At 42.2% G+C, this 12712-nt stretch overlaps 1 protein-coding gene across 1 annotated transcript in view; it reads right to left on the reverse strand.

The window, feature by feature from the left end:
* PYGB (glycogen phosphorylase B) overlaps positions 1–12712 on the reverse strand; it is a 684627-nt gene that overhangs the window by 163878 nt on the left and 508037 nt on the right. The gene's annotated exons all lie outside the window — the stretch shown is intronic.

Consider the following 12712-nt stretch of genomic DNA (forward strand, 5'->3'; position numbering starts at 1 on the left):
CTCCTCCCAGGTCCTCAAGGAAGCCCAGCAATGCCACTCTTGGGGAGAGCTGCAAGGTTTGTTCCAAGGTCAGCACCCTTCCAACGCCAGCCCAATAATTTGCTATAATTGGCCATGACCACACTACATGATAGAAATCAGCATCTGGGAATCGCCGCAGGAGCAGTCTGAAGTGGATCCTTTTCCTTCTTTCCATAAATGTATGGGGTTTGGTACGCCTCATGGAGATAGTGAAGCTGAACGAGGCAGAGGCGGGAAGAGATTTCCAGTACCCAGGGGAGTATTCAGGCATCCCTCCAGTTCGTCTCGTCCAAGGGTCGACCCAAGTCTTCCATTTTTGTTTAAGAAGATCAAATGTATTAGGGGAGTGGATTAATACAGATTTATACATTTGTGAGGCCCCTCTCCTCCCCAGGGCACCTTGGAGCACTCTGCTTCGAGTAGGTTACGTTCAGGTGGGTCTGTCAGTTCCATCCGGTGGGACAGAAGTGCATGTCTCAGTTGTAGGTATTTATGACATTGTGTGGTAGAAAGTGAAAACTGAGTTTGCAATTCTCTGAAGGAGTTCATCGAAGAGCCTTGCCACATGTCTCCTAGGTAGGTGATGCCTATCCTATCCCACCTAAGATAACTCACCAGTAGTGAAACTTGTTCCTTCTCCCTTTCTACAATGTGGTCTATTGTGTGATTAGTGTTTGCAATCAAGCCGCTTTAGTGGGGTGGGCCATATCAGGACCACCACTCTAGTGGGCTCTGGGAAAAGCTGGGAGAGGGGACCTCCGTAAAGCACATGAAGCACGTTGTCAAGGCCCAGAAGAGATAGTTAAAGCCTGTAAGCCTGGTTCCCCCAGCCCCTCCTCAGATAGTCGTTGATGACCGACAGTTGAGATGTCCAATAGTAGAATCGAATGTCTGCCATACCCATGCCGCCATCATACTGTGACTGGCAGCATTTATTCCATGCAATGCGAGGGGGACGATTCGCCCAGAGGAACGATGAGATTAAGGCAGTGAGGTTACAGAACCAGGTTGCAGGGATGTGCAGTGGGAAATTTTGGAGGACGTAGAGAAACCTAAGTAGAACACATTTTCTTTAAAGTGCTACTGTACTAAGACTGGTAGGCGTGCCCAGCAACTGAAGTCTTGCTTCATCCCAGCAAGGAGCCGAGTGAGGTTAAGGGACCAAGTCAGGTCAGGTTCCACTGAGATTTGTATGCCCAGTTATAGGAAGGGGAGCCATTTATTGGGGATCTTCTTTTGACATACTATCACCTCTACCCCCTCATTCGTGGGACCAAGAGAGACTTTGACCAGTTGGTGTGAATTCTAGGTACCTCCTCATAAAGGGAGAGGATCTGCATTACTCGGGGGGCTCATTCATGAGGGTTCCTTAAATAGAGGAGCAAGTTGTCTGCATAAAGAGCAATTCTGTCCTTGCCTCCTCCCCGCCATATCCAGCCTTGTACCTGTGCATCACATTAAATGTGGTGGGCCAACCGCTTAATCACCAACAAGAAGAGAAAGGCAATATGGGACAGCCTTGTCTGTTTCCTCTACAAATGGGGGAGGGGTCCAAAAGTGTCCCAATGACTCACACCTGTGCGGAGATTAAGGGGTATAGCAATTGAACGTATCTACGTAATCTCAGTCTGAAACCCATACCCTCCAGTACTTTGGTCAGGAATGTCCAGTCAAATGAGTTTAAAGCCTTCTCAAAATTGATTAGTGTGAGAGTGCAGGGTTCCCCAATCTCTGCGCGCAGGGCTAGCGCCATGTGTAGACGTCTGATGCAGTGTCTTGTACTTTGCCGTGGTATGAAGCCACACTGATCTAGGGTGGACCATATCCATGATGACCCTCAGATATTTTTCAATACGAGGTGCAGTGGTCGGGGAGGAGGCCGAAACTCTACCTTTACCTCACAAGTAAAACACTATACCCATGACGTCAGCTTGTGTGTGACAGATGCAGTTAATAGTGCATAAATAATCTTACAGATAAGATTTTACGTATCATACTACCATTACCACAATGAAAGGCATGACTATGATTGCTGAATTATTAATTGGTTTGAATCGGTATTGTCAATTAAATATATTGTGCTTTTAGGTGTTATTACGTATTAGTATAAATATTGTGAGGTCATTAGCATAGCAACTATAACTTGAAATTTTTAGTTTTAATCTGCAATCATAACTGCCCCAACTGTGTTTTTTTAAGTGAATTTCTCAAGTTTTTTTAAACTTACCTTAAGGTGTGCCAACCAAAGCAAACAATAACTTCACTTTAACTTGTGTTTGTACAGTGACATTTTGGAGATTTTGAACATATACCACATGCAGCAATTTGATGCACCCAACCTGCCATGTGCGACCAACCCCTACTGCGCATAGCCAAAGTTCAGGCACAGTAGGGGCTGGCCAGAGGCCTGACCACAGGGCCAGGATGGAGGCCATGCTATGCAGAGGTTGGCTGCAGGGCTTTCGACCACCCTGCCACTGCGGCAAAACCCTGCTACGCTTGGCCTTTGGCTGTGCACAGCAGGAGTAGGCTGTAGGACTTAGTCTGTGGCCAGCCTCTCTACGCCACCCGGCATATGCAAATTATTTGGCCGTGTGCAGAGTGGTTTGGATGCATGGCCTGTCCTATGGTCAGGCCATATTTGGTGTTTTAAAAAAAAGTATTTTAAATTAAGGGTTCGAGGACCCTGTGGCAAGTCCACAGCTCTATGATAGATTAAAAAATGGCCCAAAACCCTGTACCTGAGTTCACGGATCACAGGTCACAATGGGGACTGCAAACCCAGCATCCGCACCTGTGAACCCTGTAGCAAAATCTACATATTTGTTATTATTCATAACAGTTAGGCGCCCTGAAAAGTTCTCAATAAACACAGAGATGTAGGAGATATAGTATAGAGGTTTATTCATTAACACCGCATCCATCAGCTACCAAGGAGTAACTGACTCCTAGAGAACATCAATAGCCACAGCATTCCAGGTTCCACAGAACCTTCACTAATGTAGAAGGGAGAGGACACTACAGGCCACACCTGTGTCAATGGGTCAGGATATGCTCCCATAACACTTTGTGCCTCCTGTAATATTTATTTCAGGATGCAGGTCCCCAGGTACTGTAATGACCGTGGGGTTCATGGCAGAGCTTTAATAGTAACACATACATCTTACATCCAAAACAGCCCTGATTGTATGCCAACATGAGAGCACTCTTTAGCGCTTGTGTGTGTATTTCAGACTTAGGACCTACACAACTGATATTTTGAATAGTAATGCTAACAATGTGTGCAGGTAAATGTAAAAAACGAAATACCTCTGACACAATAAATCAAATCGCTATTTTTGTCCCAACAGGATTTTTTAATTATCCCTGGGTTATAATCATATATATATATATTTTTCTTGAACATTTGTTTTACAAAACCCGAGTTCCTGTCATGAAGCCAGCTAGAGCAAAACCTTCTTGCCTTCTTTTTTATACATCAGAATTCTAAGTGTAATGATCAGAAGCATATATAATACATTAACAAGACATAAACATCTGTGCTTTTTCAAAAATAAACCTTATCGTGTATAAACTTCAATTTACATATAACATCCTGGAAAATATATCAGGCGAAGAATAGTCCTACGGATTTTAACCCAAAAAAAGTACAAGGACTAGTTTTGCTCTTTTGTCCTTACAGTACACTGATATCTGGGCCTGAGAAAGGTCAAAAGCAAAGTTCAGAACTCGATGATAGAACCCTACTCAATGGGCTCTATTCTGTCAAATTCTGGTACCTAGCATGTCTCGGTTCTTTAAAGGGCCTCTCTATTAATAAAACCAATGAGTTTCAACCTTCTAAATGGCACTTCTTGATACGAAGGTCTTCATCAGGGGAGAAGTTTTCAAATAGGACTTATGTACCTGTGTAAGTTAAAAATAAAATAACAACTATTGTAATTATTGGTCTAATGTGCACTATTTCCAAAAGTGGGTGTTTTTCAGGCGGAGCTAACACATACCGTATTTTGTGTTCACATCTTTATATGGCGGAACCATGGAAATCCTTTGTCTTTTCTCGTTTTCATCCGGTTAAGTATGCTAGAAAAAGTAATTGACTGGTATTATGATTGGGACAGTTTCTATATTTGTGCTATTTGCATCTAGGTATTACTTGTTTATGTATGATTTAGTCAAGTTTAAGTGCAGAGTAACATCGTTATTTTTGTGTGTGTGGTTTAATCAGATTTGGTGCGGTAATCAGTTTCCAGTTGATTAAGTACCACTGGTGCACCCATTGTCTTTGATATTTATCGGCGGGAGCCAGCTTCTACTTAATGTTGTTAAACCTATAGCACCCACGCCACCTTGACAGCGCAGCAGGCATGATGGGCATATCATATGTTTAGGAAGGAAATACCTTGTCTCTTTAGGCTTTGTATTCTGCTCTCACACTGACGGCATTGCAGGTCTATTGGAAAATAGCCTATTGATTCGGCTTTCTTCAATCTGGTAGGAGTCTTTCCAACTCGTCACGGATTATTCAAAGGGTGCGGTAGTGAACACAGTGATTATTCGCATTAGGAGCACGTCGTTCGCCCGTCTTCTTATGGTGTTACTTGCCAACAGAGCTGCCGGTCTCGGGCTTTCACTCACCCGGCCGCAACTCCTATTTGGCTGACCATGTCCCACTTACGGTTTCTCGATGCCAAACTTCCTGGATCTTTTGTTTCCATAGACTCGGTTCAAGCCTCCCATAGGGTTGAATTAGTGCACATGTATAAATAAAGATAATTTGTAACTTAACTTGAAAATTACTGTGTACTTTTTCAAATATTAGTGAGACTACTTTTCCCAATTCCATAACACATTTCAAGTTGTCATAAAATGCATAAAAGTGATTTGATTTATGGTGTCAGAGGTATTTTGTTTTTTACCTGTAATATGATTCCCACCTCTGTTCCTCCTGAACTGAATCATTCCCCTGTTTTTACCCTGTCTTAGAGTAGGCACCATGCCTACCAGGGAAGGTTTACACAAAAAATATGGCCCAGTATAGGTGCGATCGTGAAGTATTTGAGACCTCTATTGTAATAGTGTCTTTGCAAAAGAGATTTCCTCATTCACAGTAGTCATCCACAAGCTAGGTTCTCCCTATTTCCCTTCGCAACACTTAGCTAATACAGGAACATAACACAACAAGAATTACCATCAAACATTGTTGACTAGATCATTACCAGGCTCTTCTATGTCAGAACCAAAAACCCTAAACATTTGGGAGGAGGAAATTGAGGAACTAGTAAAGCACCCCTCGAAACTGAATCCTAGCAATACATCAACAAATCCAGGACAAAAATCTGATCTGGCAAAAATTACCCACCTAAAAAAGTAACAAGAACGTACGGCTTTACATGGAGAAGTGCCTCTAGAACACCTAAGGGAAGGCACCATACCAGCTGGACTACAGTTGAAAAATGTACCGGTACTTTTCACAGACCAACTAGAATACCTAGATGATTTAGTCATATAGGAACAAAATGCTCTAGGGACTTGATGTTCCATTCCATTAAGACAGCTGAACGATTAAGCCAAAAGGACCTCAAGTTAATAAAATAACTTGATAGAGGAATTTCTAAACAACACAGTGATACAGAATGCCCAAGCACTCTTGGTAAAACTAGAAGAAGAGAACGAGCGAGACTTTAAAAAAAAAACACTGAAGACATAAAGAGATCGAAACTTCAAAAAGAAATCAGCAACTTTACAGAGAAGAAGACTTCCGTATCTCGATAAGGAATATCACAAACAGCCAGCCAACATAGGCACACTGCAAACCTTTGGTGGTAGAAGCAGAAGAAAATACACTACCTTCTATGATGCTTCTTTGTAATCAGACAACTCCAGTGATTCAGAACCTACCACTAGTAACAGTGGCAATCAATCCAGACAATATTACCAACTGGGGCCTTTTTTAGAAAGAGGACATGGACGACCAACAGGGAGAACAAGACCAAGACATTGGTACAATATCCCACCACCTCCCCAGCAATATCAAGGAGAAATAACGACCCGGAGGAAGGTATACCGATGGTAGACGAGTTTAGGAGTTCAATCTATAATTTGTCTAACCATATGTTACCACAAGAGGAAAGAAAAGTACTACAGAATGGCTTATCATTTATACCTACAGTGAAACCAGACATCGGTCAAACAAAACTGGAAAAGTTGCATCTGTTCAGGAAAAAGAGGCTAAAAGTCTTCTTCTCTGATAAATTAGAGACAGCATCTAAGAATTATTCAGGACAAAAAAAATCCTTCAAAGTTCTTTCCTGGCCCTGATTTGATGGCAATCGAAGTACTGACCTTCGAGAAAAATGTATTGAGAGACCTCAATGTACTGGACAATAAAAATATCTACACAAAATGGAACTTAACAAAAAATGAAAAATTAGCATTGGACCGACTGAGGAAGGATGACAAAATCATAATCAAGCCTTCAGATAAGGGCAGTTCTATTGTAATTCTGCAGCGTGAAAAATATGAGTCTGAAGTAGAACGGCAGTTGTCTAATGAGGACCATTACAAAAAATCTGATGAAGATTTTACAAAACTGATCAAAGAAAAACTGACCAAGTTAATATCGTTTGGAGAAACAGAAGGATAGTTATAAAAAAAAAGAGGCACAGTATTTGATTAACGACACTCCGAGGGTGACGATGGTATTATGTCCTACCTAAAATCCATAAGGACATTCAAAACCCTCCTGGAAGACCAATTATCTCAGGAGTAAACTCAATCTTAGAAAGACCGGCCAAATACGTGGATACCTTCCTAAAACCTTTAGTAGGAGAGACCACCAGTTATTTAAAGGACACAATGCAGGCTATTACACTCCAAGAGGGCCAACCATTTGAAAAAGAGGAGGAATATTTGGTAACATTGGACATTACCAGTCTCTATACAAAATATCCCTCAAGAACCAGGACTGGAAGCAATTGAATTTTTCTTACAAAAGCGAGCAAGACCTCACAATGTGCCTACAACATTCTTACTACAGTTGGCTGAAATATGTCTAAAATACAATTTATTCAGTTTTAATGAGTCCCAGTTTGTAGAAATCAAGGGAGTAGCCATGGGCTGTCCATTTACTCCCAAAATGGCAGTAATGTTTATTGTCCTTTTTGCGAAGAAAGATGGATTTACTTTCATAACCCATATGATGGTCACATAAAAATGTGGCATTGTTACATTGACAATGTTTTTATGCTGTGGAGGGGAACAAGAGAACAACTGATGGAGTTCCAGAACTGGCTAAATAATAGGAACAGAGACATTCAGTTCTCGATCAATCATAACACAATGGAGATGAACTTCTTGGACCTTCTCATAAAACATGAAGAAGGGAAGTTGTACACAACACTATACACAAAAAAACGGACAAGAAAACCCTACTCCATTTTTCAAGTTTTCACCAACGGAATCTTCTTGAAAACTTGCCATTTAGCCAATTTTGAGGACAAGACGGAATTGCACTATGAAGGATGATTATTTTCACAATGCCAAAATACTCTTGGAAAAACTTGCTGAACGCAATTATCCAAGAAAACTTCTCAATAGAGCGAAGAAGAGAGCCTGGTATACCCCCAGGGCGTCCCTACTTGTACCAAAAGAAAAAAACGCAAGTTCTCCATTAATATGTGTAACCACTTTTTCGGGATGCACAAATGATGTGAAGAAAATTGTACAACAGAATTGGAGCACAGTAAAAGCATTCAAGCCACTGGCAGAGGTTCCGATCTTCGCCCTCAAGAAAAACAGAAGCTTAAAAGACAGACTGGTGCGGGCCAATACTGCGAAGAAAAAGAACACACAGTCAATTCGGACTTTACCACCAATCAAAGGACATAAAAGATGCGGGAACTGTTCATCGTGTGCAAGCACTTTAGAAGGCTCCATATTCACATACGGCAACAAGTTCGTCAAACACGAGTTTACAAATTGTAACACCCACAATGTAATATACTGCGTAATGTGTCCGTGCCCTAAAGCATATATTGGGAAGACCACTCAAGCTATCAAAAAGAGGATAACACAACATCGCTCTAGAATAAGATGCGGCATTACAAGCGCACCAATAGTAGCACACTGTATATAAAAGGTTCATGGTCCTAACAACATAAAATGGACCATTTTGAAGCATGTGTCTGGGAACAACATAGACACCCTACTTTCAAGATTTGAGGCCAAAACCATCATGTACTTAAACACCATTGACAATGGACTCATTAGATGAGCGAAATAAATCATTGGGTATGACAGAATTATCAAAATGGATCCTCTTTTGTCCTCTGAACTTTTTCAGCATCCTAGAAGCGCCAAGATGTAGAGAGCTTTATACATTTTATGTCAACTTGAAATGTGTGACAGAATTGGGAAAAGTAGTTGACTGCAATGATATCCGGGATGAGGTCTCACTAATATTTGAAATGTTCGAAAAAGTACACAGTATTTTTCAAGTTAAGTGCTTATAATTACATTAAAAATGTGAGTTATTTATGCCTGTGCACTAATTCAACCCTATGGGAAGCTCAAACCGAGTCTATGGAAACAAAAGAGCCAAGAAGTTTGGCATCGAGAAACCGGAAGTGGGACAAGGTCAGGCAAATAGGAGTTCTGGCCGGGTGAGCGGAAGCCCGAGACCGGCAGCTCTGTTGGCAAGTAACACCATAAGAAAACGGACAAACGACGCGCTCCTGATGCGAATAATCGCTGTGTTCACAACCTCGCCCTTTGAAGAATCCGTGACGAGTTGGAAAGACTCCTGCCAGATTGAAGAAGGCCGAATCAATAGACTATTTTCCATTAGACCTGCAATGCCGGCAATGTGAGAGCAGAATACAACGCTTAAAGAGACGATATGCGCATTATGTATTCTGCGCTATCAAGGTGGCATGGGTGCTATATGTTTAACAACATTAAGTAGAAGCTGGCTCCCGCTGATAAATATCAAAGACAATGGGTGCACCAGTGGTACTTAGTCAACCCGACACTGATTACGGCACCAAATCTGATTAAACCACACATACAAAAATAACGATGTTACTCTGCACTAAAACTTGACTAAATCATACACAAACAAGTAATACCTAGATGCAAATAGCACCAAGATAGAAACTGTCCCAATCATAATATTAGTCAATTACTTTTTCCAGCATACTTAACCTGGTGAAAACGATGTGAACACAAAATATGGTATGTGTTAGTTCTCCCTGAAAAACACCCACTTTTATAAATAGTGCACATTAGACCAATAATTACAATAGTTGTTATTTTATTTTTAACTTACACAGGTACATAAGTCCTACTTGAAAACATCTCCCCTGATGAAGACCTTCCTATCAAGACGTGCCATTTAGAAGGTCGAAACTCGTTGGTTTGATTAATAGAGAGGATCTTTTAAGAATCGAGTACACGCTAGGTCCCAAAATTTGAAAATTTGAAAGAATAGAGCCCATTGAGTAGGGTTCTATCATCAAGTTCTGAACTTTGCTTTTGACCTCTCTCAGGCCCAGATATCAGTGTACTGTAAGGACAATAAAGCAAAACTAGTCCTTGTACTTTTTCTTTTGTTAAATTATGTAGGACTATTCTTCGTTTGATGTATTTTCCAGGATGTTATATGTAAATTGAAGTTCATGCACAATAAGGTTTATTTTTGAAAAAGGACAGATGTTTATGTCTTGTTAATGTATTATATATGCTTTTGAACACTACACTTAGAATTTTGATGTATAAAAAAGAAGGTAAGAAGGTTTTGCTCTAGCTTGCTTCGTGACAAGAACTAAGGTTTTATAAAACAAATGTACAAGAAAAAAAAAAAAATATATATATATATATATATGTATGATTATAACCCAGGAATGATTTAAAAATCCTGTTGGGACAAAAAAATTGATTTGATTTATGGTGTCAGAGGTATTTTGTTTTTTACATGTAATAGGATTCCAACCTCTGCTCCTCCTCAACTGAATCATTCTCCTGTTTTTTACCAGAATATGTGTGCGGGAGCATCATATTGTTCAGAGACATTTTATCAAGGTTGAAGATTGACAGAACAGAACTGAACTTTTCTGCTCGCTGAAAGCTGCAGGCCATGTTCAACAATTAGAGATGCAAGGACATTCATCCTCTAACAAATCTGACCTGGTAGGAAATAGAAATGGCAACATTTGCCTGTCTTTTGACTGCTTCTGCAACAGTCATTGCTGGAATAAGCACAGGAGTTTAGCCTCCTCTCTCCGTAGAAAGTAACTGGAGGATAGAGTATAAAAGTGTGTGTGCATTCAGGAGGGGAAGACATGAGAACTGATAGCAGAGGGGACATGCCAAAACACTGATGTCCAGCTGCAGACCCGGTGGCTTCCTAAGGTATGCAGGTGTACCTACACAGCTATGCAGAGAAATAATGCAGGTATCTTAAAAATCATTCAGCCTACGTAGCAATCATGAGGCTGAGGGCACATGTACAGCTATCAGGTAGGGACTACACTAGTTAAATAGGGAATGTACGGACGTGTAAAGAAATGTGTTCGGGGTTTTCCTAATGTTCATTTTGTTTTAGATTATGACTATTGAGATTACTTTTATAATTACTAACTTTCTGATCAGAAATAATTTTAGGATTTGTGGGGCCCTGGACAAGAAATATTTGGGGCCTCCTGCTTGAATTTATCAACCCTTTTCAGCTCATTGAAGCTGTGATACCAAACAATATTGAATTATATGTTAAATCTTCAGAAACAGGGGCACGTAAAAATAGCTGAAAGCCCATGCCGCCTGGTGTTAGCCAGACAAACAGTACCAAAAGAAAGTTTGGACAAGTATTGATAAAAACCATATCTTTTTGTGTCTGGAGCTAGAATATTTGTTTGCAACAACATTTTCCATGGAATTCAGTGTCAAACCTTCTTGTTAATCTCATCATTGGGAAATATGCTATGGCTGTTTTTTTCGTTTTTAGTGGACTAGTGTTAATTTTAAACAATAGACATAGGGGGATATTCACACAGAGTTATCTCCGATTTATCCCCACCTCAACGCATCAAAAGTGGAGATAGATTCCACACCCCATTTACAAGCTGGTGCAAACTGCAGACATCAACAGTATTCCTGCGATTACTGCCCCAAAATGTATCACTACGGTGGACACTACCAACTAACCCTAATGAGATGTAGAGTAGGCGTTCCAGTGCAAAAACACACGAAAAAACCACAACACCACTTTCACAACGAACTGCCAGATCCGCGATGCAAGTCAAAACCGAGTGATAAGCAGCGGTAACAGCAGGTATTTAACACCTGTCTAATGCAGGTGTAAAGCTGCGCTACTACCTGCAGTAGGCAACGGAGCCCCACACACAGCCCCACGCAAAGCAGACCTACCGAAAATTAATCAGTCTCACAGACCTAAGGCCTGAGGAAGTCATTGCCCACTACAGGCTCAAAAGGACAACCATCATCCGCATCATGACCCAAATTGCCCACAGGTTGACGGTCCCAACACAGAAGAGAACCAACATCCCTCCGCAGACAAAGCCGCTGGGTGTGCTGCACCTGTTGGCCTCTGGTACCTTCCAACCAACAACTGCCAGAGTCGGAGGGGTCTCACAGCCAGTCCTAACAAAGTTCATCACTCCTGTCCTGGATGCCATCATCAGCTTCATCACCCAGTACCTTCACTTCCCCCACACTTCGCAGGAGCAGCAGGAGATCAAGCAAGGCTTCTACGTAATAGCTGGATCCCCAGCAATGTTGGGGGCAATAGATTGCACACATGTCCTACTTATGCTCCCTGCGGATACTGCACACCACTACCGCAACAGCAAGCACACGCATTCCATCAATTTGCAGGCAATAGTGGACCACCGAGGAATGTTCACCAATGTCGTCGCAAACTACCCACAGCAGTGTGCACGATTCCTACATCTTCTGGCAGTCCATTATCAACCAGTGCTTCCATGATGGCACATATGTAACTGGAATGCTCGTTGGTAAGGGCCAAATAAACACACCACATACCTCAAAACCACCATCACACAATGGACAACTGTGGGAGTGCACATGTGACCAAACCACATACATGTCAATCAACATGCCCACCTACCAGACACGACAACTCTACTCCATGGTGATCCTGGTCTACCCCTGCACACAATACAGCTATATCATGGCACCACAGCCACACAACAGCTGAACGTGTGTAGATGCGGAATGCAGCCATGTGCGAAGGATGCAAGTGACTGGAGAGTAGTGAATAGTGGACGCAACCATGTCAACCCAGGAAGTGGCTCAGATACCGGAAATGTCGCTCACGGAGTTCCCCCCGTGTGTGTGAGCATACTGGGTTGGCCCTGAGTACGCCAGGGCTGCGCAGGGGTGTGGACAAAAACCCCATGTTGCAGAGCGTGGTTCTCTCCTGGCATGGCCAACATCACTAACATGGCGGTGCTCCGCAGTCTGCCACAAGGCAGATACCGTGAGCCGCGGGGCCTGCGACCCTGTGCGCCTCCTGAACCCAATGACGCTGATACCCAGACCAGGCCTGCCCGCCCCAGCGCCCCCAATGCCGCACAGCTCACCTGCCGACACCGTTGTGTGTCAAAGAGGACTCACCACGTGCCGGTGCAAGCTCCAAGCCCCAGTCCCGCGA

The sequence above is a fragment of the Lissotriton vulgaris genome, chromosome 6, assembly GCF_964263255.1.
Source record: "Lissotriton vulgaris chromosome 6, aLisVul1.2, whole genome shotgun sequence".
NCBI classification, from domain to species: domain Eukaryota; kingdom Metazoa; phylum Chordata; class Amphibia; order Caudata; family Salamandridae; genus Lissotriton; species Lissotriton vulgaris.